Below are 25,321 nucleotides of genomic sequence, written 5' to 3'. Positions count from 1 at the left end.
GCCTCGGAGGAGAGTTGTGAGGAGAGCAAAAAGTTGTGAGCTGTGGACCTGAACAGCTGCTTGGTGGTGGCAACGGCAGCTGTTACAAAGAAATGCCTTTCCCCCCAATGTGCTTCTCTTGCTCTCTTGTCCCCTTTCTTGTCAATAGCCAGTCAACATTTATTGATTGTGCAGAAGCTAAGGGCTAATTCTTCTGGGTAAGCTTATCCATCTGCCCCTTTTCTTTTGGCTTACATTGTCTCTCCAGGGTTTTATTTTGTTTTTATAAACATCTTTCTATCTGCCTGCTCCTTCTCACCATATGGCAATTCTGATATGTATCTTTTTTGTTGGAGGAGGAATGTGAGGCAACAGGAGAGAAGAGGTCCCTAATGGAAAAAAAAAAAAAAAAGATTTAGAACACTTATCAGAGGAGTGTATAGTTTAATAAGGGCTGCTTTCTTCAGCATGATTTTAATCACATTATGATTAAACATTTTTTCCCCAAAACAAGGAAGACTGATTTCCATAAATACAAATGTTGTCTACAACCAATGTCTCCAGTTCTCTCTTACCAGTCAAGGTGAAGCCATTCAATCAGGCATCTTCTCACACTACTCTAATAAAATTATTTTTGCCTAAATCACAAATGACCTCCACATCACAAATCTAAAGAGTATTTTTCAATTCTCGTCTTACTAGATTTCTCAGTAGCATTCAAGTCATTCAGGAGTATTCGGTCTTTCATAAAATATCACATGGCTCCCATGACTTCACCCTCCTAGATTCCACCCCCCCACTCTGTGATCATCCCTTCTCATTCTCTTTCCATAGCCTCATTGAGTCCAACTTCATGTCCCAGAGCGTCTCCCTCACTGAATTCTTCTCTAGTTACACCTGTCTCTAACTGAGCTCATCCAGCATCACAGCTTTAAATACCATCTATTTGCTTACAATTCCCCAAATAGCTAAGATTCTTATTTTTGAGCACCAGACTTTTCTATCAGACTGCTTTCTTGACAGCTCCATGTGGTTTTAACTTGAATAAAACCAAACTCAAACAACCCCAACAACCTTTACTCACTCAGCTTTCTCATTTAGGGGGAACTATCAAAAACATAGGAGTCCTTCTTGACTTATTTTCCTTTGATCCCTATATGAAAACTTCAGTCGTAAGTCACTATTGCCTCCTATGTGCAACACATATTCACTTTTTCTCCCCCATTGTTTGCTGTTACCGCTCTAGTGTATACACTATTTTCTCGGGATTAGAATACGGCAGTAGTTAACTAAATTGTCTCTGCCATGCTTACCCTCTCCATTTGTTATTTAGGAAGCATCTATAATGAGCTTTTACATTTTAAACCCTGAGGATGTCACTCTCCGGCTCATAACCCTTCAGAAGTCTCCTACTGCACTTTTAATAAAATCCACTGTTCTTAGTTCACCTCCAAGCTCCTGAGGGATCCAGCCCTCCTGACCTCATTCTTACCTCGTGGCTGGCTCCAGCAGACTTGCTTGCCATTCTTCATACGTGCTCTTTCCTCCACCTGGAAGCTTCTCCCCTCAACTCTTCACATTCAGGCTTCTTCTCATCCTCCAAGTGCCATCTTAAATGCCAATTCCCCATAGGGGTTGTTCTTGGCAATCCCGTGTAAATCAGTTTCTCACCCACCCCATTTTAGTCTTTATCGTTTTATCCTATTCTTTTCCTTCATAGAACTCTTCACAATGTGTGTGTGTGTTTGTGTGCTCTCTTGTTTAAGGCCTGACTAGCAACTAACATGCATTCAACCTTGCAGTGGAAGTTTTTGTTTGTTTTGTGACAAAAAGGGAAAAAATGTAGTTTAGGGTACATTCATTAATTTATTCCTCATCATCAGTTAACTGTAAGACATTACGTCAATAATGCTAGTGATAATTTTAATAACGACAATAAAAACACCAATAATAATAGCAAACACTTATATAGGTCTTACATGTGCTGAGCACTACTGTAAGCACTCTTAGCCTATTACCTCCTTCAATGTGCATATGAAGTAGGTATTAGTCTCCCACTACTGCTGACAAGGAAACCAAGGCACATGAAGCTGAAGTGACTTGTTGAAGGCCATCATGCCGTTAAGTCAAACACCCTGTTTTTAATCTGACACTTGAGCTCTAGAACCTGGGGCTCTTAAGTACTACCCAAAACTGCAAGTTACTATAGGACTATAAACTGAAGGAGTTAATGAAAAATTGATTTTGCTTTCATGGAGCTTATAGTTTGTTGTGTTCTCTTTAAACCCAGCAATAAGAATACTTGCTTCCATTTTTAAATACAGTGGAGACTTTGTCTATATTATGTCATATATTCAATACTATTTTTGCGTCTGTTGGTAATTTCTTATTGATTGCATAGTTAATATAATTTTACATTTATGATGCCCAAGACCGCTTCTTATTTTCAAACTACATTAAAATAATAAAGAACATATACCACAATAAGCATTTCTAGAGAATTTAATACTTTCATTATTAATTTAATCCTATAAGAAGATGATATATGTTTCATTTAAGGTTTTAATTATCTGGAGAAAAAAAATCCTTATATTTCATTATTCCAAAGACATATGAAGCAGTTTTTACCACATGAGAACCTAAGTCTCCTCTAAGAATCAATAAGGAAGAGATTGTTTCCTGGGTCTGCATAATGCATGGCTAAATTATTATTCATAAAATCATTCAGGAAAACCTCATGTGTGACTGTATGAGCATGTAGACTGTAAAATAACAAATATGACTCTATTTCATAGGCTAACAGGACTAGTCCATTCTGCAATTTAACCTAGGACATTAGATAGATTTGAGTCTTTTGGACCTAAGAAAGACGATGCATTAAAACCCCTGTAAGCTACCCTTCAGACATTTAAATATGGCATCCCTGTCATCTGTTAGAGTGGATGTAACTATAATTCCCCAGCTGCAGTAAACATTTAAATATGTGTTTTTCTGCTCCCAGAGGTTTTCCAAGCTGCTCTGCCAAATCTGTTAATGTAGAAAAATGAAGTCAAGAAGAAAAACTTAAAAGACCTGAAAGCAAGTCTGAGATGGAGGAGAGAAGACAGGAGTAAGAATGGGAGTGATTAAGGATCCATTTATCATCATCCACAAAACTGGAGTCTTCCCATACAAGGAAATAGAATGGAAAAGCTCCTTAAATTGGGAAAAATATGCTAGTCATTATACAAAGATCCCAAGAGAAGAGATTTTACATATTGACACTGCTTCTTTACAATACCACCCCTTTCTTCCAGTGATTAATGTTAGAAAGGTGTATTTTTAAAGCTCAGAGAAGTTCTTGGGAATACAGAGATATTTAAAGATAAGTTGTGATTGGTGAAGAGAACATTGGCTAAGTATTAATTAATATTAGTTTCTTTGAAAAGTCTTGGTTGTGGCTGTACCAGTCTCCCTGCACAATTAACATGATCAGTTTATCTGATATGAGGCCAAACATTAACCTCCTGTATGATTCCCCGTGTCTGACCCCACCTACCCACTGCTACTGAGGAAATTTAATTCCTATTCCTTACAGTGAAAAGAGCTCATGAGTCAGACTCAGAAGCTGTAGTTTTCAATCCTATCACTGCTCCTTTTAACTGTTTGGTTTGGGCTGGGCACTTAATTTCATGAGGCATCCATTTTCTTACTTGGAAAATGGTCTACTTCCTTCACAGAAGAGTATCTGAAATATCTGAAAGCACAGACATTTGGTCGGCCCGCAAAACACGTTATCATTTCTTTCTCCCTTTTTTTCTTCCAAACCTTGGAAACAATTCTGGTCTTAGAGTAGTAAACATTAAGGAGAGTGATGTATTTTTATAGCACTTTCCATCCAATCATTGTGAGTGCTGCTTTGCTTACAGTTTCCCATTTAATTATTAAAATAACCACTAAAGTAGTTATTACTTTCTCTAAGTTATATATCATAAGAGTAAGACTCAGTTTTACTAACCATGCCATTTATTTATCTAACAGTATTTGCTGAGTGTTTACTGTATTCTAGGCATTAAGCTAAGGACCACAGACACAAAAATGATTGTGGTAGGGTTCTGCCCTCCATGCAGTTCCAACTTGGAAGAGAGAGAGGCAACACACAACATTAATACACTCTATTAGTTGCCAAGGCAGTGGAAGCAAAACCTTCTGGCTCTTCGACTACAGAAGCCTGACTCTCAGGTTCAGTAATGGGAAGTCAACCTCACTCTCACCCACTTTTATAGTATAACTGAGATCTTATGTTTTTTCCCCTGGAACTCACCCCACAGTTAGAGATTTATCTTCTCAGGATAATGTATCTTCCTAAACCACAGTGCCACACTTTCCGTAGAGCCCATCACCTGGTTTTGCTCTTTCCTTGGACTGATCCACTCAATGCAAATAGACATCGAGAACTTTCTGTATACCAGACCTTATGCTATATGCTGAGGATAAAATATTTACATAAGGATAAAAGAGAATAAAAATATATCTTTAATTGCTGCTTTTGAGAAGGTTAGAATATAATAAGGGAAGACTGTCATTGAACAGAAAAGAGTAAAATACTATAGATGCTAGGATAGACATCTGCAAAAGATGGAAGTGAAATGCAAATAAAGCATGTTCTACATTATGTGCTTGGTATCACGGTGGGTTAAGGTAAAAAATAAAGGGTTCAGTTTCAATATGTTGTAAATGAGTGGATTGTGGCACAGGGAAGGGCCATCCGCAGGAGGATATGCTTAGACCTTGAGCTTAGGGGAAACATTTTGCTTAAAGATATATCTCTTCAGAGTCAAATATATACAAATATAATATGAAGCCATGAAAGCTGGATTGCCCTAGAGAGAATGTCTAGAATGAAAAGAGAGAAGATCCAAAATATGGCAGAACTTGGAGGATCAGCGGAGTTAAGGAACAGGAAAGGGAAAACAAGGACATAGATGCCAGTCCTTGCAAAAGACATCCTCATCTATAATTGAGAAATAAGACTTCATCATTCCTTAGATCCTTGCAAGCAGCTATATAACACAACCACATGCCAGAAAAGACTTGAATAAAATCTGTTCACAATACTGTCAAGAAAACCTACTGAATTGGCATTCCAATCAGGACATTTTTATAAGATTTTTAATTAAAGCAAGAATAAAATAAGAATAAAAAACAGATGAATGCAAAAGAAATGTCCTTCAAGAGATGAATAGAGAAAATGTGGTGTAGATACACTGAAGTATTATTCATCCCTGAGAAAGAAAGAAATCCAGCCATTGTGATGACATGGATAAATCTTGAGGGCATTATATTATGTGAAATAAGCCAGAGAAAGACAAATACTGTATGCTATCACTTCTGTGGTGGTGGAATCTAAAAAACAAAACCCAAAACATATAAAAAATGAACAAACAAAATGCTGATTTTATAGAAAGAGAATACAATGGTGGTTGCCAGGGGCTAGGGGGAGGGACAAATGGGGAGCTGTAAGTCAAAGGGTACAAATTTTCAGTTATAAGAATAAATTCTGAAGACCTAATGTACAACATGGTGACTATAGTTAATAGCATGATATTGTACACTTGAAAAATGGCTGAGAATAGATCTTAAGCACTGTCACTTGTACACAAAAAAGAGAGAGAACTATGTGAGGAGGTGATTATGCTGATTAGCTTGATCTTGGTAATCATTCCACAGTGTATATGTATATCAAATCATCACATTGTACACATAAAATATATACAATTATATTTGTCAATTATTTCTCAACAAAGTTAAAAAAAAGGGAAAGAATGGAATAAACCCATGAACTCCAGACCTCAATTCATGTTTTAGTTTTCCACAAAAGCCTTAGCATATGTGTTAAATAGTGGTGTTTTATGTCGAGGTGATATCTTCAAAAGTTTTAGAAATATTACTAGATTCCCCTACCTACATAATTCAATAGCTGTTATCATTTTAGCACCTTCCTCATACAATTAACCTTTTTTTTTTCTTTCAGGCCATCAACATTTTCTAATACTACAGTGTGCTGATCTGTTTAATTCTATTCTCAATTTATTTTGAATAAATATGCTAATCTTTAAAACAGATGCTTTGTATTTCTTATCTTTCAGTAATTAGAACAAATCATCTAATAGCTATATATTTGCTATATATATATATACATATATATATATATTTAATTTGGAAACATATTGCTAAGGGAAAAAATGTTCTTGTTTCAACCTTTTTATCAAGACCTTGCCTTTGGGGGCGCCTGGGTGGCTCAGTTGGTTAAGTGACTGCCTTTGGCTTGGGTCATGATCTCAGGGTCCTGGGATCAAGTCCTGCATCGGGCTCCCTGCTCTGCGGGAAGCCTGCTTCTCCCTCTCCCACTCCCCCTGCTTGTGTTCCCTCTCTCACTGTCTCTGTCAAATAAATAAAATCTTTAAAAAAAAAAAAAAAAGACCTTGCCTTTGAGAGAGAGTTATGGGAAAGAGGTTAGTAGGGGTTTTGAAGATTGCTTAATGCAGCAGTTCCTAGCATGTGATACTCAGATAATAAGCACTAAGGGACAGTATTAGGGGAGAGTTGGGGTGAGACACAATTTGTGGTCAAGATAAGTTTGGAAAACTCTTTGTTAAATTATGTTAAAGATAGTTCTTTACTGTAGGACTTCTCAGAGCCTTCAAATGAGGTTTGTTTTCATGGCAAATACTTTAGGAAAAAATTGCTTTACACACACTGATCAAAAGACCAAAAGAGACAAATGACAGAACATGGTAGAAATCAACATGGATGTGACAAGGAGTGCCATGGCTAGGGACTGACTGCATTACTCAAGTCAGGAAAAATGAAAAGCAGGAATAGAATGAAAACCCTTGCTCAGGTGTATACCTGGAAAGAAAGAAAAAAGGAGGTGAAGGTAAATTTTTCTGCATCACAAAGAGAGCCTACCTCTGACTTACTGGAAAATTGCTACTTGCTTCACCAAAATTTCCCTTAGAGTCTGCTTCCTTTTCAAAGTAGAAGGACATGGTCTCTTGTTTGCCACTGTATCTCTAATGTGTAGAACAGTGTCTATCACAGAGAAAGTGCTCAAAAATCATTTATCTGACAGAGCAAATAGTAAATCAATGGTTGTAGAACCATAAGAATAGTGAAAATTCCATTATTTGGAGACTTTCCAACGGTTGGCCCACATGCAGAAACCAAGAGTTCCAGGTGTTTCCTAATCCTGTCTCTATTCTGAGAGATTACGCTTAAGGGGTTCCCCACAGGAAAAGTTTGCAGAGCCTTGGCAACTTGCCACTGCACATGAAGGCACAATCAAGGGTGGCTATTAATAGGAAAACAATACAATCTGAAGGGAGGCTGACTGTCCTTTGTGCAGTTTCTTCTTATTTATTAAAGAATGTTTATTATAAACCTAACCTCAAAACTTGGATTTTTACATTAATAACACCTCACATTTGTAAGATAATTTTCAAGTCTCTTCAAAATTAACTCTTTTAATCCTGAAAAAAAAAAAAAGTGACAAGTAGCCCATCGTAGGAAGAGGAAAATTAAAGTGGATCTGATGAATGATTTGCCCAGGGTCACAACATTATTTTATGGAAGAGCTAAGATTAGAACCTAACTAACTCTTCCATCTTTTCTTTCTTACAACACCCAGAAGAGTAAACGCTAATTCCATCTGGTTTGAGAAATCCCCTGACTTGGAATGGGATGGAAACTTCCTTTTAAAAATAACCTCTATAGAAAAAATTAAAAAAAAAAAGAAGTCTACATGACTAATTCTCCTAAAATAATAGAACAATTATAAGACCACATAAAAGTCATCTAAAAACCTGGGTGAAGAGAAGATCAAAGATGCTTATGTAAGGACAAATAGAAGCCAAGTTTCAAAACTCAAAGCTTTTGTGAGCTCTAATCATTTCGCTTGCATTCATAAAATCTTTAACATTTGCTCTCTACTTTTTGATGTATAATATTCAATCGATTATAATGGAATATAAGTGGATAGTACTTGAAGTGGCCCCTGAGCATGAAAATACACACCGTGCCATAAGCACAGCCCTGCCACGTAGAGGAAAGTGGGTCTTTTCCTGCCAGTTAGAGGCTTTTAGAGAAGAAAAGCGAACTGGCCCTGGGATTGGTGCCATTGTTATTCTTCTCAAAATAGGAGAATTTTGGATTTTCCTCTTGTCCATTCTGGTCAAAGGCAATGACTAGATTTACTGCTAGGAAGTCTATGTATGTATGTTTCCTTTTCAGTGGATTTATAAACTCCATTATGTTAATATCAGAAATGTATAACAGGTATAAAAGGGCTGAAGGATCCTGCTGTGACTTCCTAGGGAGGGACATTTTCCAGTTCATTGCGATTCTGAATTACTGGTGGGGCTAAAGCTTCATGACTGACCTTCTTCTTAGGCTATTACCAGTGCAGCGAATTGGCATTAAAACTCCATGTGATTAAAAAATTCACAGGTGACTTTAAAATTGTACATTTTGACAGGTAAAAAGAATACAAAAATATTCACAAACTACTTAGCTAGTGAATTGTGAGCTTTTAACAGGAAAAGAAAATCAAAGGCGGCTATGTAACCACTTTCTCTCAACTTCTCTGGTGTATAGTTATGAGATTAAATGTATCAAAGAGCAACTGAAGTGTGGTGGTCTTCAAACAGTTAAACAACAAGCTCCTGTTGAGAAAACACTTTGTTATGGCAAAATAGCTTTTAATCCTAAATTTTATAAATGGGTGGGGATGTGGGGGGAACTTTTGATGGCAAAAATGGGAAAAGACAGAAGAAAGAAAATTTAAGTAATAGCAGAGGGGGTACAAAGTAACACTCAGACTAGAAGATATTCATTTTCTACCCTTAAATGCAAGGAAAACCATAAAAATTGCTTCCATTGAAGCCCCAGAAAATTTTCACAAAGAATATCGGGTTTTTATAGAGAACAAAGATAGTCACATCTCCTAAATTTCCTTCCTTGAAACATTTATGTTTCAGCAATTAGGAATAGACATCAAAATAGTTTCTAAGTTGTGAATAGTTTAGGCAGAAACCATCTGCATTTATGTGACTGAACACTGAACCATTACTGAGAACATCCTGTAGAGAGTATATCTCCCTCGTCACAAAGAAATGATTGGTTCATCATGTCCCACCGTGGGATCAGGAACTAGAACATTTAAATAAGAGAACATGCAGAGAAAGACAGCGGATGAAAAAGACAAGAACAGAAATATGGTCCAGTCAGTCACCAGAATAATGCGGATAGTAATTAACATTAAAAATAATAGTAGCTGTTGGGCATATCATTTATAATTTCATGTATATGTGTGATATTCCATAGTGGGTATTCTGTTCATCTTGAGTAATCCCTTGGTGCGTCTTTTTTAAAGCTCCTATTTGACAAAGGTTCTATCAACATTTATTAAAGAAAGGTGCTGTTTACTAAAGAAAGGGTAGATCTAGCCAACATGTGTTATTTTTATCCTGGTACCCTGAGTGAAAAATCACATAAGCATATCACCTGAAGAATGATGTCTAAACACAGTCTATTAGTAAGACTTGAGTGACTTCAGTCTAAAGTACTTTGGGAACTATAAAATGTCACAGATTCCTTCATCATAAAGGTGGTGTGCTGTAGGCGAAATCATTCCTAGCTCTATGGGAGAAGTCTTGACTCCCAGTTCTTCCACTCATTGACCAGCTATATATCTCTATGGGAAGGTCACTTGTAATCTGATATTTTTCTTATGTGTAAGAAGATAATTATTCTATCTTCTAGGACCACAGAGACTTAAATAATGCACATGACTATTATTATTTTTCTTATGAACAACATAAATAATAGTAATTCCTATTTCATAGCACTCGAAAATTGCCTTCAACTACTTGATCCCGTTCAATGCTCACAGCAACCATTTGGAGCAGATTCTCTTGTTCTCTTGTCTCCATTTTTCAGATGAGGAAATGAAGTCAAAGAGGTCAGCATGTATGTCATGTGATCAGGAAAATGAAGTGCCAGGACTAAAGTTCTGACTTTGGGATATTTTGTACCACTCTCTGCTACACCAAATCATTTCATCATAAATCTTCTCGTTTCATTCTACTTTACAAAGTCAACAAGGGATGCTGGCCATTCCACATCTATTTGTGTAACTCTAGCAATGAGGAAATCCTCACCTTCTGAGGAAATCCATTCCCTTGTTCAATACTCTCATTTTTAAGAAAGGTCTTTGCCTTGATCCCAAATCCACCTCTTCATAACCTCCATTTATTATTTCTCTATTTCTATCCTCTAAAAATGTGCAAAATAAGTTAAATTCTTCAGCTGGCTTTTTTTTTTCCACAGTGGGTTTGCCGCCAGAACATAGGTATTGTGAAAACCACTGCTAAACCTAAACCAAAATGGGAAAGGAAAAGACTCATATCAACATTGTCATCATTGGACACACAGATTCGTACAAGTCTACCACTACTGGTTATCTGATTTACAAATGTGTGGGATAGATAAAAAACTATTGAAAAATTTGAGAAGGAGGCTGCTGAGATGGGAAAGGGCTCCTTCAGCCTGGGTCCTGGATAAACCTGAAAGTTGAACATGAACATGGTACCACGTGACATTGATATCTTCCTATGGAAATTTGAGATCAGGAAGTATTATGTGACCATCACTGAAGCCTCAGGACACAGAGACTTTATAAAAAACATGATTCCAGGCACATCCCAGGCTGCTTTCCCAATTGTTGCTGCTGGTGTTGGTGAATTTGAAGCAGGTAACTCCAAGAATGGACAGACCCGTGAGCAAGCCCTTCTGGCTTACACAGTGGGTGTAAAACAACTAATTGTTGGTGTTAACAAAATGGATTCCCCTGAGCCACCCTACAGCCAGGAGAGATACGAGGAAATCGTTAAGGAAGTCAGCACCTACATTAAGAAAATTGGCTACAACCCTGACACAGTAGCATCTGTGCCAATTTCTGGTTGGAATGGTGACAACATGCTGGAGCGAAGCACTAATATGCCTTGGTTCAAGGGATGGAAAGTCACCCGTAAAGATGGGAATGCCAGTGGAACCACACTGCTTGAAGCTCTGGATTGCATTCTGCCACCAACTCGTCCAACTGGCAAGCCTTTGCATCTGCCTCTCCAGGAAGTCTACAAAATTGGTGGTATTGGTACTGTGCCTGTGGGCCGAGTGGAGACTGGTGTTCTTAAACCTGGCATGGTGGTCACCTTTGCTCTGGTCAATGTTACAACTGAAGTGAAGTCTGTTGAAATGCACCATGAAGCTTTGAGTGAGGCTCTTCCTGGGGACAGTGTGGGGTTCAGTGTCAAGAATGTATCTGTCGAAGATGTTCATTGTGGTGATGTGACTGATGACTGTAAAAATGACCCACCATGGAAGCAGCTGGCTTCACGGCTCAGGTGCTTATCCCGAACCATCCAGGCCAAATCAGTGCCTGATATGCCCCTGTGCTGGATGGTCACACAGCTCACATTGCTCGCAAGTTTGTTGAGCTGAAGGGGTAGATTGTCGTTCTGGAAAAAAGCTGGAAGATGGTCCCAAGTTCTTGAAATCTGGTGATGCTGCCATCATTAATATGGTTCCTGGCAAGCCTATGTGTGTTGAGAGCTGCTCTGATTATCCTCCTCTGAGCTGTTTTGCTGTTTGTGACATGAGACAGACGGTTGCTGTGGGTGTCATCAAAGCAGTGGACAAGAAAGCAGCTGGAGCTGGCAAGGTCACCAAGTCTGCCCAGAAAGCTCGGAAGGCTAAATGAATATTATCCCCAGTACCTGCCACCCCAGTCTTATTCAGTGGTGGAAAAACAGTCTCAAAACTGTTTGTGTCAATTGACCATTTAAGTTTAATAGTAGAAGACTGGTTAGTGATAACAATGCATTGTAAAACTTTCAGAAGGAAAGGAGAATGTTCTGTGGACCATTTGTGTGTGTGTGTGTGTGTGTGTGTGTGTGTGTGGCAGTTTTAAGTTATTAGTTTTTAAAATCAGTACTTTTTAATGGAAACAACTTGACCAAAAATCTGTCACAAAATTTTGAGACTCATTAAAACAAATGTCTAAGGAGGAAAAAAATCCTTCAGCTGAATGACCTTCAAGTTACTCTATAGACTTTTCTATTTCTAGAAACTAATTCTTTCCAAAACACTCAATAGTTTTCAGTTCCTAGTCTCCTCATCATTATGATTTTCCTAACTCTATAAATATGCTATCAAAGACCTTTTTTCTTGTGTCTAGTACAGTACTTCAAGTATTGAATTTGACTTTATATTTACTTTTCTATTTCTCCTATTAGGTTATGCACTTCTCTATGTGTGTAGGGAGGGAGGGAAGAGTATTGATAATCATATTTGTTGTTTACCTGAGGAAACATACATAGATCCTGGTACATAAAAACCCTTCATCTATAGCATGTTAAACTGGTAAACTCAATATTAATTGAATTTAACAATGTTAAGCAGCATCAAAAAAGTTGATATCTAATAATGGAAACTCAGTTTCTGGAATAAAAGAGGTTCAGTTCAACTTGATTGACCATTTATTCAGTCAAATGCCACGGCATAACAAAGGACTCTTGATATGCAGAGTACGCAGAGACATTGCCCTCCAAAACTGATGCTAGAGCCTAAAGAGATTTCACAAGAGAAGTGACGGGTCATCAGCTATTTAACCTGGAGCTGGAAGGACAAGTATGCTTCCATATAAAGCAGAAGTAGTAAGAAATTAATCCTACGAAATACACTGGGACCATATTATAAATGTCTAGTGGAGGGGATACAATTTAATGGCAATAAGAACAAAGTGTGATCAGTTATAAACAGTTGTACAGGCACACAGCTAGAACAGTCACACTGGGCTGTATGCTCAGAAGGGCCAACTTCTTGAAGTTTAAACTCTGAAGTGGCTGTCTTGAAATGTTTAATACTTTTATTTTTGAATTTGTGTTATAATTTATAAATAAAATCCAGTAGAACAATGGAGGTTGTATCAGCTCATGCAGTCTGGCCTCTCACTGCTCGCCCCCTTCATCAGGAGGGTTCTTAGCTCCCAGCTTTCTTCCCTTTGGCACCCCAGCCACTGCTGATCACCAATGGGGAAACAGGTCTCAGTGGCCAATGAAAGCATGTGTTCTGCTATTACATCCAGGGCTTGCCCATGTTTGAGCAAAAAGAAAGTCAGAGACAGATGCTCACCTCAAGGCATCTTTGGGGAGGGGAGGGCATATGTGTAAGCAGCATGCATCCCTGCCCTGGTTGGCAGAGCCATAGCAAGTTTAGCTGGTGATTTGTTGGGTACTTCACATCCACCCTCCATCAAGTATATCCTAGGGTGGAGATTGCATTGTTTGGGAGTAATTGTCCAACATGTGTAGAGAGAGATGACAGCCCATCAGAAGGCGAGATTGATTTCCCCTGCTGTCAGTAGGACCCTCCATTTTCATTTTGCCATGGGACCTGTAAATGATGTAGCGGGTCCTGGTTATAAAATAGCTGAAGTTGGGGATACTCTGTAAAGCACTTAACCCAGTGTGGGTGTTTTCTCAGGCATTTAATCTGAGACTTTGATGATAAATAAGAGTTATCCATACAGAAAAAGAGAATGAAGAAGGCTTCAGGAGGAGGAAATAACATGTGAATGCCCCAGTCAAATCAGAGCACAGGAAATACTCCAGGAACCAAAAGAAGTTCAGTAAGATGGAAGGGGACAGTGAGCGCAAAATGGAGAACAAAAATGCCAGTCACAGTTAGGGAGCAGGTCAGCAGCTGTGCTAATCAATGGAAGGGCTTGAGACGGGAACTGAAGTACTGCAAAATAAAGAGTGTTTTTTTTTTTTTTTTTTTTTTTTTTTTTTCCCAGAGGTTGCTACTACTAAGATACATCTTTACAACCCTGTTCCACTAGAGCCCATTTTTTACCTTTATTTAAGTTATGTTGCAGTATTCTCTGTAAAATGTCCTTTTGTTGGAATTAGCACATGATTGTCCCTTTGTCAAACTTAGATCCTAGATCTTCTTCTTCCTCACAGTTGTGCAATCTGGGTCATTGGAGGAAAAGGGCTCATCAAGAAATGACATGGACACAAATATTTCTTGCGCTTCATTGCCATCATCTACTGAAAGAACTACTGTGGCTACTTTGCCCAAATTCTCCCTGGAAGCTCATACTAAACAAAAAGTAAATGAATGAACCACAGTAGTATACCAAAAAGAACCTCTCAGAGCTGCAGCAAAGCATTTTTTTTTTTCAGAATTGGAAGGAAGTTGATATTTTTTCTTTAGTAAGGACTTTTTTTTACCACATTGATATTTAGTTTATTAGAGCTAAGTTTACCAGACCAGTTCCAGAAGAGCTTTAACCTAAATCAGTTTCCATTTTATATAGATAAAATGAGAAAATGCTGAAGAAATATGGCTTTTTCCCCCTCAAAGTTTATTCAAAACCAAACCAAATCAATTCCTTACCACCGGGAAGCAGCATATTTTACCTCAACTTTCAGGGAAACAAGTATACTCAGCAATAGGTTGAATGCAGGCTAAAAGTTGTTTTCTCACTCAAACTGTTAATTTTCTTCTTCCTTGATGTCTTTTTTTGAAAAATGAGAAAGAACATTCTTCCACTTATAAACTCTTAAGAATATCAATGAAAGATAATTAGTAAGACTTTTATAAATGGATATGGAAAAGAAAAAAGAAGATACATATAAAAACTCTAAGAGGAGTATCTGATAAATGCCACTGGTTTAGCATCCAATAAGCTCCATACAAAAAAGGACAGACTTTTCTGGCACTTCTGCCATGCACCAGGCAAGTAGGATATGTTTATTCCAATTTAATGTTACATCATCCCAATGAGGTAGGTATTATATTCCCTAATTCACACCCAAAAGAAACTGAGCTCCAAAGGGTTCACGTAACTTGCCAGTTCCACATAATGGTGACTGGCAGAGCCAAGCCTTAAACTCAGATGTGTCTTATTGCAAATGTGGTAATAATTTGCAGGATAGTATTTAACTACCATGTCAATATCTTTTTTTTTTAATTTTTTATTTATTTGACAGAAAGAGAGATAGCAAGAGCAGGAACACAAGGGATAGTGGGAGAAGGAGAAACAGGCTTTCCCTGGATCAGAGAGCCCGATGTGGGGCTCAATGTGGGGCTCGATCTCAGGACCCTGGGATCATGACCTGAGCCAAAGCCAACGCTTAACCAACTGAGCCACCTAGGCGCCCCTACCATGTCAATATCTTATGCTGTGGTTAGTTCATCCTAGGCCAGTCAAATCCACCATACAGACTTATGGTGAAGATCATTGAATAAAGATAAGAAAAACGATTTTCATTTGTTGAGTGCTAGCCACTTTATTAGGCTCAATATTCATGATTATCAGTATTGTAGAAAGCAATAGTGCAGTTTGAAAGGAATTCATGAAGCTACCTGGGTAAATGGGTGGAGCTTGGAAAGGGAAAGGAATTAGGAAAGTGAAAATGGCACAGGTGGCTCAAGGTCAAGGCTACCTTCCAAGAGATGGATAAAAAGATGGCAGTATGGTGTGAGCAAGGTCAAGTGAAATTTAATATGAAAAAAAAAAAAGGACACTGCAATAGCAACGGTACCAAAAGCATAACCTGGAAGTGTGCACATACATGCTAAGTCCTGAATTCGCCCTGTGAAGCACCAAAACCAAACTTCCAGTCTCCCAGACAAGCAACCACTACAAGTTGTTTATCTGCTGCAAATGAGATGTTAGAGCATAAAGAAGAAAGCAGAAAGGGATGTTACCATAGCAGAGTCTGAGGTTCAACATAATGCAAAAAACATGTATGGCTGCTTACTACATGCTGTGTTCTAGCGATAAAGAGAAGTGGTAGGAAGAAAATCACAGTAGGGAAAGAGATCTGGGAGTTGAAAGGAGATTTCCTGGGATCAAGCAAAATACATGTTTTCATGTTATTTGTTCTGCATGCTTCCAGCTTAAGTCATAGATTTCTTGGAGCCTCGCATGTAAAGGTACTCTGTAAATATTAACTTAATCAACAAATAGAATGAATGGAGTGGGTGGGTAATAGAATCATTTTAGAAGAAGGACCTAAAGGAGAACTTACTTTCACATAGATAGGAACTTGGTTCAGGGCTCTTTACACTGGCCAAAAGGGGGGAAAAAATCATAATAGGAGAAGGGTTGCCAGTCACACAAATGTAAATGTTCAAAGATATATGAGATTTGAAGTGGAAGATATATGATCATATGTGTGATTTCCTCAGTGAGAGGAAATATCAGATTTATGAATATACTATGTTCCATCCTCATGGAGATTTGAAAAGGAAATATTATTTTGGGTCATGACTTATCTCCTGCATATAATAAGAATGGTTGGAAGTAGACTTTAACTCAATAACTAAAAAAAGTAGAAGGAAATTTGATTGGGGAAAAGAAAAAGTAATACATGGACATATTTAATTGCAAACAAATCCAAGGATATAGGCATAAAGATTGTCTGCTAATTCCTTGCTGTGTAACATGAGTGGCCTAAGGTACTTTTTCTAGGTCTCAACATCCTCATCTACAAAATGAGCAAGTTAAATAGATAATCACTAAGATCATTTCCAATTAGAAGAACAAATCTGTTTAGGTAAACATAGTAGCAGTCTGAAATGTACTTAAAAGAAAAGGAAATGGACCAGTCAGGTTGAAAAGATCTATGTAAAAGAATTACTGTTATACTATATAAAGTAAAATATTCTGTCTTTTTAAATAAGGCTAGAGTAATGACAAATTAATTTCTACAAAGGTTGGAAATGTGGCATATGTATATGAAGGATGAGTAAATTGCTTTTATAATAGGGATGACTTAAGTTATGATATGAGGATGATAAAGAAGAGAAAATATTTTCTGTCCTTTCAAGATGTCAAAGCTTAACTGAACATGTGTTTAACAAATTAAAAGTCTCAAGGCAGAGGCTCCGGTAGAGACTACTAATTGCAGAATCCTGATACCTGTAAGTCTCTTCTTCCTTAATAGCCAAATCCCAGTTGTATTCAGTTAACAAATAAATTACTGCATTTCCCATCATCCCTTGTAGCAAGATGAAATTATATGTGTAAGTCCTAGACAATGAGATGTAAGCTTATGATTTTGCAGTGGCCTTCTGGGAAGACTGCTTAAAGAAAGAGAGCCCACTGATTCAAGAGAAAGAGATACTTTTTTATCCTTCCCCACTACTTCTGCTATCACAAAGTGATGAATGGAGGTACAGCAGCCATTTTATACTATGAGGTAACCTCAGAGAAGGAAGCCTTATGCTCAAAGTGGAGAAGTAGAAAGAAGATAGACTGGTTTCTAATAACATCCTGATGCCAGTAGGGTGGCCTTGGATGATTTATCTTCAAAATTCTCTTTCACATGAGAGAGAAATAAGCTTCTATCTCAATTAAGCCACTATCATTTCCAATAGTATTTCTTTTCTCAGTTATATGGATTTAACACTTAGTCCACCTGATGTAGTACCCAGAAGGGAGGTGCTTCAACTAATAAAAGCTAAAATGTGGTATGAGATTGGAGGCAGAACTAGGTAGGTACACATTATTTATGCAGATAATGAAAACTGAAAATCTCAAGACTATTATTATATACCAAGAAAATATTTAGTCAAATCATCACCTGCCACATACTGGAAAGCCAACCATATGCTCACAAAGGCTATAATACGGTATTAGGGAAAATGGCAAAATATGTGCAAAATGTTGGCATGGGTTCTCAGCAAAATCCTAAAAGAATGATGAATTTAAGGTGTAACCAGCTGGCCAGTCTGCGAGTTGAAAGAGGAAGTACTTGCCTCTTCTCTAAGATTAAAGGAACTCTTCGCCTATAACCTGCAACCTCAGATGGTTGAGAGACCGATAATTTGAAAACTTTCAGGGTAGAAAAGACCAACTGTTTATATCTTAAATTGAAGCAGTTAAAAGAAGTGTCTGCAAATTCTAATCTTGGCAATAAATATGACTTGTGCCCCACCATTCACAAGTGGTTAGCCTGCTGGCAAAGATAGTACATTATTTCAGATGTCATCAGTGTAGCAGACAACAAGCTGAGAATTATTTGGATGGGCAGAGCACAGAGGTCTATAAATAAAAAGACTCGTGTCCTTGAGCTTAAAAATCCATTTATCCAAGAACTTTGACTGTGTTTACGCACACTTGGAAATCACCAAAAGCCAGTAATGCTGCAAGACTACCGCATTTTTGAGAGTAACTTACTGTCCAAAAAGAATCCACTGGATTCTGAAACCATACTAACAGGAACTGATTTGCTCTAAATGTGTAATCCTTAGGAAAGATGTGCTACTGAATGTCCACCTAAGATGTGGTCACAGGATAACGGAGAAGGAAAACTCTTTCAGAGGGCAAAGCCAGGGACCAGCAAGGAAAATGGACAAGGGAGTTGAAGAGCAAAATCTGGAGCTACCAGATGGACAAACTGAAGAGCTCACTCCAAAGCCAGGGCAGGGAGCCTACAGCATTTTTGTTCAGCAAATTTTTTTGATGACTGTTGTGTCCCAGAGAGGTTTTTCCTATCTTTACATTAATAAAAGTATCTAGTTAACTGAACCAGGAGGCACCAAATCAAAATCTGATAGAAGAGACTGTACGCCATCCAGAGAGATTGAACTCTGAGTAGGATGCAGTGTCTTCAGGGGAGACATCAGGGTTTTTCTGCTTAAAGAGGAAGAAGGGGGTGCATAGTGATATCCAAAGGAGCAGACTATATACAGCTGTGGCAAACAGCATGCTTGTTCTTAATTCTTCACTCCCTCCTGTGCAGTGTAGCAGAGGAAACAGAGTATACCTCTGCTTGCTTTGGCTAGTGCAAAGTGAGAGGGAGGGGACATGAGCAGAGACTTTAAACAGACTTGCATGGGTCTTTGGTGCCTCACCATGAGAAGAACATGACCAGCAACTGTCAGTTCAAGAACAATGAGAAGATGTGGAGCAGACTCAGAGCCCATTCCAAAGGCTGGGACCAAGATCAGCCAACACTCAGCCTAGCACAGAAATGTCCCCACTGAACCTATAAGGACATGACTGAGAAAAATAAATGCTTGTTTAAGAAACTATTGCATTTCAACGTGGTTTGTTATGCAGCATCATGGCTAATAAAACAACCAGACCTATCTTAACTGCTACAGCTAAAAATAGAAATTTTGGAGATCCAATCAACAGACATGATTGCTAAAGAAATAGAAATCAACCTGAGAATCCTTTAAACAAACTCTTGAACACCCAAAGCACAAATGAAAGAAGTAAGACCAAGAAATTTCTAGAAACCTCCTAGAGTGGTCAGGAAGACTAGATTAGCACTGATCCTAAAAGATAAAAATGGACAATCAGATCAAGATTATGTGTAAAAAAAAAAGCAGATATTCAAAGAACTTTTGGGTTTTGTTGTGTATTTTTTTTTCTCTTTTTTATGGAACTATTTGAAAGTTAGAAATTAAACAGCTAAAAGTACAAAGTTGTTAACTCACCATAAACAACTGATCAAAATCGGGGGAAAAAATCTGGAAATGGACACAATACGCTCATATTTTTGAGGAGTAGAGTACTTGGTTTTTAAAGAATTTAGGAGAAAAGTAAAAGGTCTAGAATATGCAAACAGAACTGTAAATAATAAATTTAACTATTAAATGGGGCTAAACAGAAAAGGCTAACTTTCCAAAAGAATAGATTAAATTAAGCAGAAAGAGGAATACAGGATGAGGTCCTTTAAAAAGAAGTCAGGAAAGTATTACATAGAATAATTGCAAAGGCCTTTTCTCCTTATAACACGGAAATTGATGGATTTGAGAGTAAGGATATTAAAAAAGATCTTTAAGAGGCTGCAGGAAATAGAAGAGCTAGGACAAAGCATGGATGTCATGTAGAATATTTTATGACAAACTGCTGGCCTGAGCCAATAATTCTTGGGCTGGAGAAGGAATTGTTGCTCTATAGAGGCGAATGTGGAGTGAAGAGAAATGCAACACAATCTTTAAACAGATTTCAAAGGAATGCTTGAAGGACACAGAAAGAACTAGCCACAGTATCTCAAAAACAACAACAACAACAACAAACAACTTGTTTTGTAAACAAAAAGAAAGCAGAAAGAAAAAGAATAATATATTTTAAATGTGGTAGGCCAGAAGGTGGTAGGGATTCGTGCATAAGAGTAAAGAGAAGAGGGCTGCGTGGATGGCTCAGTCTGTTAAGTGTCTGCCTTCGGCTCAGGTCATGATCCCAGGGTGCTGGGATTGAGCCCCACATCGGGCTCCCTGCTCCGCGAGAAGCCTGCTTCTCCCTCTCCCTCTGCCTGCCACACCCCTGCTTGTGTGCTCTCTCTCTCTTTCTCAAATAAATAATTTTTTTTAAAAAAATCTTTTAAAAAAAGAATAAAGAAAAGAACTGGCTAGAAAGGTGAAACATAACAAAGCGGATAGAAAAGGCAACAAAATGTGGAAAGAGAGTTTATAAAAGCTGTGCAATTTTATAAGCACCTATGACTGCATTGCAGGATATAATTGGAATATACATGTAGGTAAAACTTACAAATACTTTGTATAAACTGAAAAGCATTTGGGAATCAAGTAAGATCACCTGTTAGAAAAGGTTTGTGAAAAGTATAGAGCTTTCTACACGTAAAAGTAATTAATGGTTGCAATGTTAAGAGTTACTCCTCCAGGGTGAGTAACATAGAAATACTGTTGAATTCAACAAGTGTTTATTTAGCCACTACAATGTACTAAGCAAATGTTAGACTCTGGGGGACACGTCCGTAATGAAGACAGACATATTAACTATTTCAAGCCAGACAACAGGCTTAAAAGAGAATGAACACAGCTCTCTAAATGAAGACCTAGAACCGGCCACTATTTATTATCTTGTCAACTCTCCAGAAACACATGTATATGCAAGTACATATATACACATATATACGTTTGTGTATAGACATATCCATATATATGTATCTTTTAATTTTATACAACTGAGGATATGTTATTTAATATGCATGATCTTGTGATTTTCTCTTAACACAGTAATTTGAATATTATTCCATATCAGAATATACAGAGCTACCTCATTTTTCTTAATAGCATATTTTGTTGTATGATTGTGTCATAATGTATTGAATCACTGGCCTTTAATGTACATTTATGCAGTTTCCAGTCCTTCCTTATTACATACAGTGCTTATACATAATGGGCTTTATACATGGATTAATATACTTGCTATACAAATTTATGGAAGTGTATTTCTATTAAATGGCAAGTGAATTTTTAATTTTGATATTGCCAAATATCCTTCAAAGGGATTACATCCCTTTGTATTGTGACCTACAGTACCCTAAAGTGTCCTCAGACCACTTGCCAATGAAATTTATTATCAAAACTTTTGACCCTTCCAAAAAGATATTTTATCGCAGTTTAAATTGTGTTGGTCTTATTATGAAAAAATATGAGTATATTTTCACATATTTGAAAGTTTTTTGTGTTTCCCTTTTTATCTGAATTATCTGTTCATAATCTTGACCTGATTTTCTACTGTTCTCAAAGTTAGTATGTTAGAAGCAATGAGCCTGTTGTCATACATCTTGTCAATTTTTTTTAGTTTGTTATTTTTCTGTCAAATGTAATTTTTAACCATAGTTTCATTTTTTAGACCTTTTGAGATTATTGTAGGTACATATGCAGTTATATGAAATAATTACAGACATTCCGTACATTCATCAGCTAAGTTTCACTTACTAATGACATTTCTCATAGCTATAGTATAATAATGTTACAGGTAGGAAACTGACATAGGTATAATCCATCAACCTTATTCAGATTTCACCAGTTTTACATTTACCTGTGTGTGTGTAATTTAAGCATTTTATCAGATTTATAGATTTGTGTGAACACCACTACAGCCAAGATACAGAACAATTCCATCACAAGGATCCTTCTGTTACCCTTTTATATTCGTAGCTGCCTCTGCCCCCCCGCCCCTCCCTAACTCCTCTGACAACCACAAATCTGTTCTCCATTTCTGTAATTTTGCCATTAAAAAAATATTTTATAAATAGAACCGCAATATGAAATCTTTTGAGACTTGTTTTTTTTCACTCAGTGTAATTTCCTTGAGAGCCTACCGAGTATGTGTCAATGATCCATTCCTTTCTATTGCTGAGTATATTCCATGATATGGATGTTTGAGTTTATTTAATCATCGTTTCCAGTTTGGGACTATTACAAATAAAGCTTGTATGATCACTTGTGTCCAAGTTTTTGCATGAGCAGAAGTCTTCCTGTCTCTGACATAAATGCTCAGCAAATTGCTGAGTCATATGATATGGTAAGCACACATTTAGTTTTGTAGAAACTGCCATTCACTTTTCTGGAGTGGGTGCCCCATTTTACATTTCTACCAGCAATGTATGAGTGATCCCGTTCTTTGGCATAACTGTCAGCCTTTGGTGTTACATTTTTATTTTAGCATTCTAATAACTATGTAGTAAACATCTCATTGTGGTTTTAGTTTTCACCTCCCTAATGACTAATGATCTTGGAAATCTGTTCATATGCTTGTTGTCATCTTTACATCCTCTTCAGTGAAATTCTCTTTGTATCTTTAGACCATTTTCTAATCGTTTCTAATCTTGTATTTACTACTGTATTTTGATAGTAATTTTATGTTCCAGGTAATCCTTTGTTGAATACGTGACTGTCAAATATTTTCTTCTAATATATAGTTTTTCATGCCCTTCACAGGGTCTTTCACAGAGCACTTTTAATTTTAATAATCCAGTTTATCTCTTTTTTTCCCATTTATTAATCATATCTTGGGAGGTAGTGATAAAGGAAGTTTCCAAAGGAATTTTTACATGTTAAAGAAGACTTACAAGATCCTGGGTGGGGGAGGGTCGGGATAATGTTAAGCTAAGATTGCCTTTGCCCTTAGCAAAATATTAACATTGAGGCAGCTATACAAACTGAAAATGGGTGTATAATCACAGATACAGAATTATAAAATAATAAGTTTCTATACTCTTTATAGATACTTTTAAAACCTGAATAAAATAAATGATATTCTGGGAAAACATTAATTACCAAATCTGATGCCAGAGGATTTAGAAATTCTAAAAAGGCTGATTATTCCCTGAAAGAGCACCAAAACAGACAGCCTCACAGGAAATTCTATAAAAGCATTAAGGAGAAGGAAGAGGGGAGAGAGAGGGAAGGGAAAGAAAAGAGAATGAGAGCAGGAGCAACAGGGAGAGAGAGAGAGAAAGGAAGACAAACTTCTAAATTCTTTTTGTGAAACCACCATAATCCCAAGATATATGTTAGAAATTATCACCCAAGCAATTGGTCCACTGATATACATCTGAAGGGTCTCTTGACAAATTTTGAGTATCTTTCTTCTTTTTCTTCCAAAATTAACTTATCTAACGGATAACTATTTTTGTTACTAATATTTTCATCTTAGTTCTTAATTCATGAATTATTTTATTATATTTCCATAGTAAATACTAGTTTACTATAGTACCAGCTTATTGTCTTATGCTGTATGTCTTTGTTTACTTATTCTTTCTGCTTATTTACTGCTTTTATTGGGCTTTATCTCGCTTATATTAAATTTTAATTCATTTATTTACTACTTTAGTAACATGAGTATTTAGTGTGATAAAATTTACTTTGAACACTGGAACTGCATCCATTTAATAAGATTTGATAGAATTATGAAGTTTTATAATTAACATTCCTACTTATACTATAATTTTTTATTTCTCTACCTAAGTGTTATTTTAATATATATTTTAATTTCTATTTGTGGTTTAGGGTTTATTTTCTACATTTGTTATTGGTTTCTGATATTATCTTAAGAATGTGGTATGTATAATATCTACTTGGTGGAATTTATTGAGGTTTTCTTTGTGGCTTGAAATGTGATCAATACATAAATTTTCAATGCAATGAAAAAAGGCTAAAGTCTGATTGTAGGTATAAATTTTGTTGTTTATCAAGAATAATTATTTTAACTATGTTAATGATTTCCCCCTATACATTACTTAATATTTGTTCCATATATCTGCCAAGGCCCTAGAGAGGTTAATTAAAGTCTCCTTCTATTATTGCATTTCTGTCTGCTTATATTTACTGAAATTTTAGCATTTTGAATTTTGATGCTATGCTATTTAGTTTATGAAGATTCACAACATCTCTTAATTGTGGACTCCAGGCTTTTCATTACTGAATGTCTTTCATTTGGTAGTTTAATGTGCTTTTCTTAAAATTAGACCTTGTATAATTTTAATTAAATGACACTGACTTGCTTGTAGTTTGAATTTTTTAACCTGTATTTTACATCTAGTCCTTATTTTAATTTTAGTTGAATATCATATATATCACCTATGTTGCTTTTTGATCCTAATTGAAGGTCTTTTACTTTTAATGGGTGATGTTATTCCACTTATATTTACTGGTATAACAAGTAGTTCTAGCATTTTATTTCATGTTATACTTTCGATGGTTTAATGTTATTTGTTTTTGTAATTTATTTTTGCTGTATATCTGTTTCTTGTGTGTGTATGTCTTAGTCTTTTTAAGTTTTTTAGTCCTTCATTTGGAAAGCATATTCTCTGCTTGTAGATTTTCTGGCAGTTAGCTTGACTATACATATTTCGGAAGACTATATTTTTAGAATTATCTTTGAATTCTCAGGGATGACTTTTCTCAGAATCTGTATGTCTTCTATGACAAAATATTTTGATGTGTCTTTGCCTTTTTTCTATGTTTTTCTCTTCCATAATGCTTTATGTATCTCTCATGTGCTTCCTGTTTATCTGTGTTGCGGTTTTCCCCAGGCCTACGATGCATTAGAGGATGAAGTCAGAAAGGACAACAGTAGAGTGAACTGGATATTCAGATAGCTCGAATTCAGATCCCTTGTCTTGAAAGGTTTCCCAACAAAAGGCCATCCTAGAGTTTTGATTATTTTTCGGTTAGCATGTGCTTTGCCTATCTCATGGAAAAGTATGCCACCAGCTTTTGAGTAGTGATTTGGAGTTTAGGTTACTTTTGTGTACCAAATTATCAACTGGAAGATTGCTTGCCCCCCATGATTGCCCTTTTACACACACAGGCTGGTTACCTTTTTTTTTTTACCCTGCAAAGATGATATGCAGGCAGGGCGCCTGGGTGGCTCAGTCGTTAAGCATCTGCCTTTGGCTCAGGTCATGATCCCAGGGTCCTGGGATCAAGCCCCGCATCGAGCTCCCTGCTCCATGGG

The 25,321-nt window shown here is 36.8% G+C and overlaps 1 pseudogene; it reads left to right on the top strand.

Moving 5' to 3' along the window:
• Positions 1-10,403: 10,403 nt before the first annotated feature.
• On the top strand, positions 10,404-11,846 carry LOC123860326 (elongation factor 1-alpha 1-like; annotated as a pseudogene).
• Positions 11,847-25,321: the final 13,475 nt, after the last annotated feature.

This window comes from Mirounga angustirostris, unplaced genomic scaffold, assembly GCF_029215605.1.
Source record: "Mirounga angustirostris isolate CCGP_5_RB_7025 unplaced genomic scaffold, mMirAng1.0.hap1 SCAF_4, whole genome shotgun sequence".
NCBI classification, from domain to species: domain Eukaryota; kingdom Metazoa; phylum Chordata; class Mammalia; order Carnivora; family Phocidae; genus Mirounga; species Mirounga angustirostris.
Note: the sequence above shows the minus strand (reverse complement) of the source record. Positions and strands in the feature narration are given on the sequence as shown.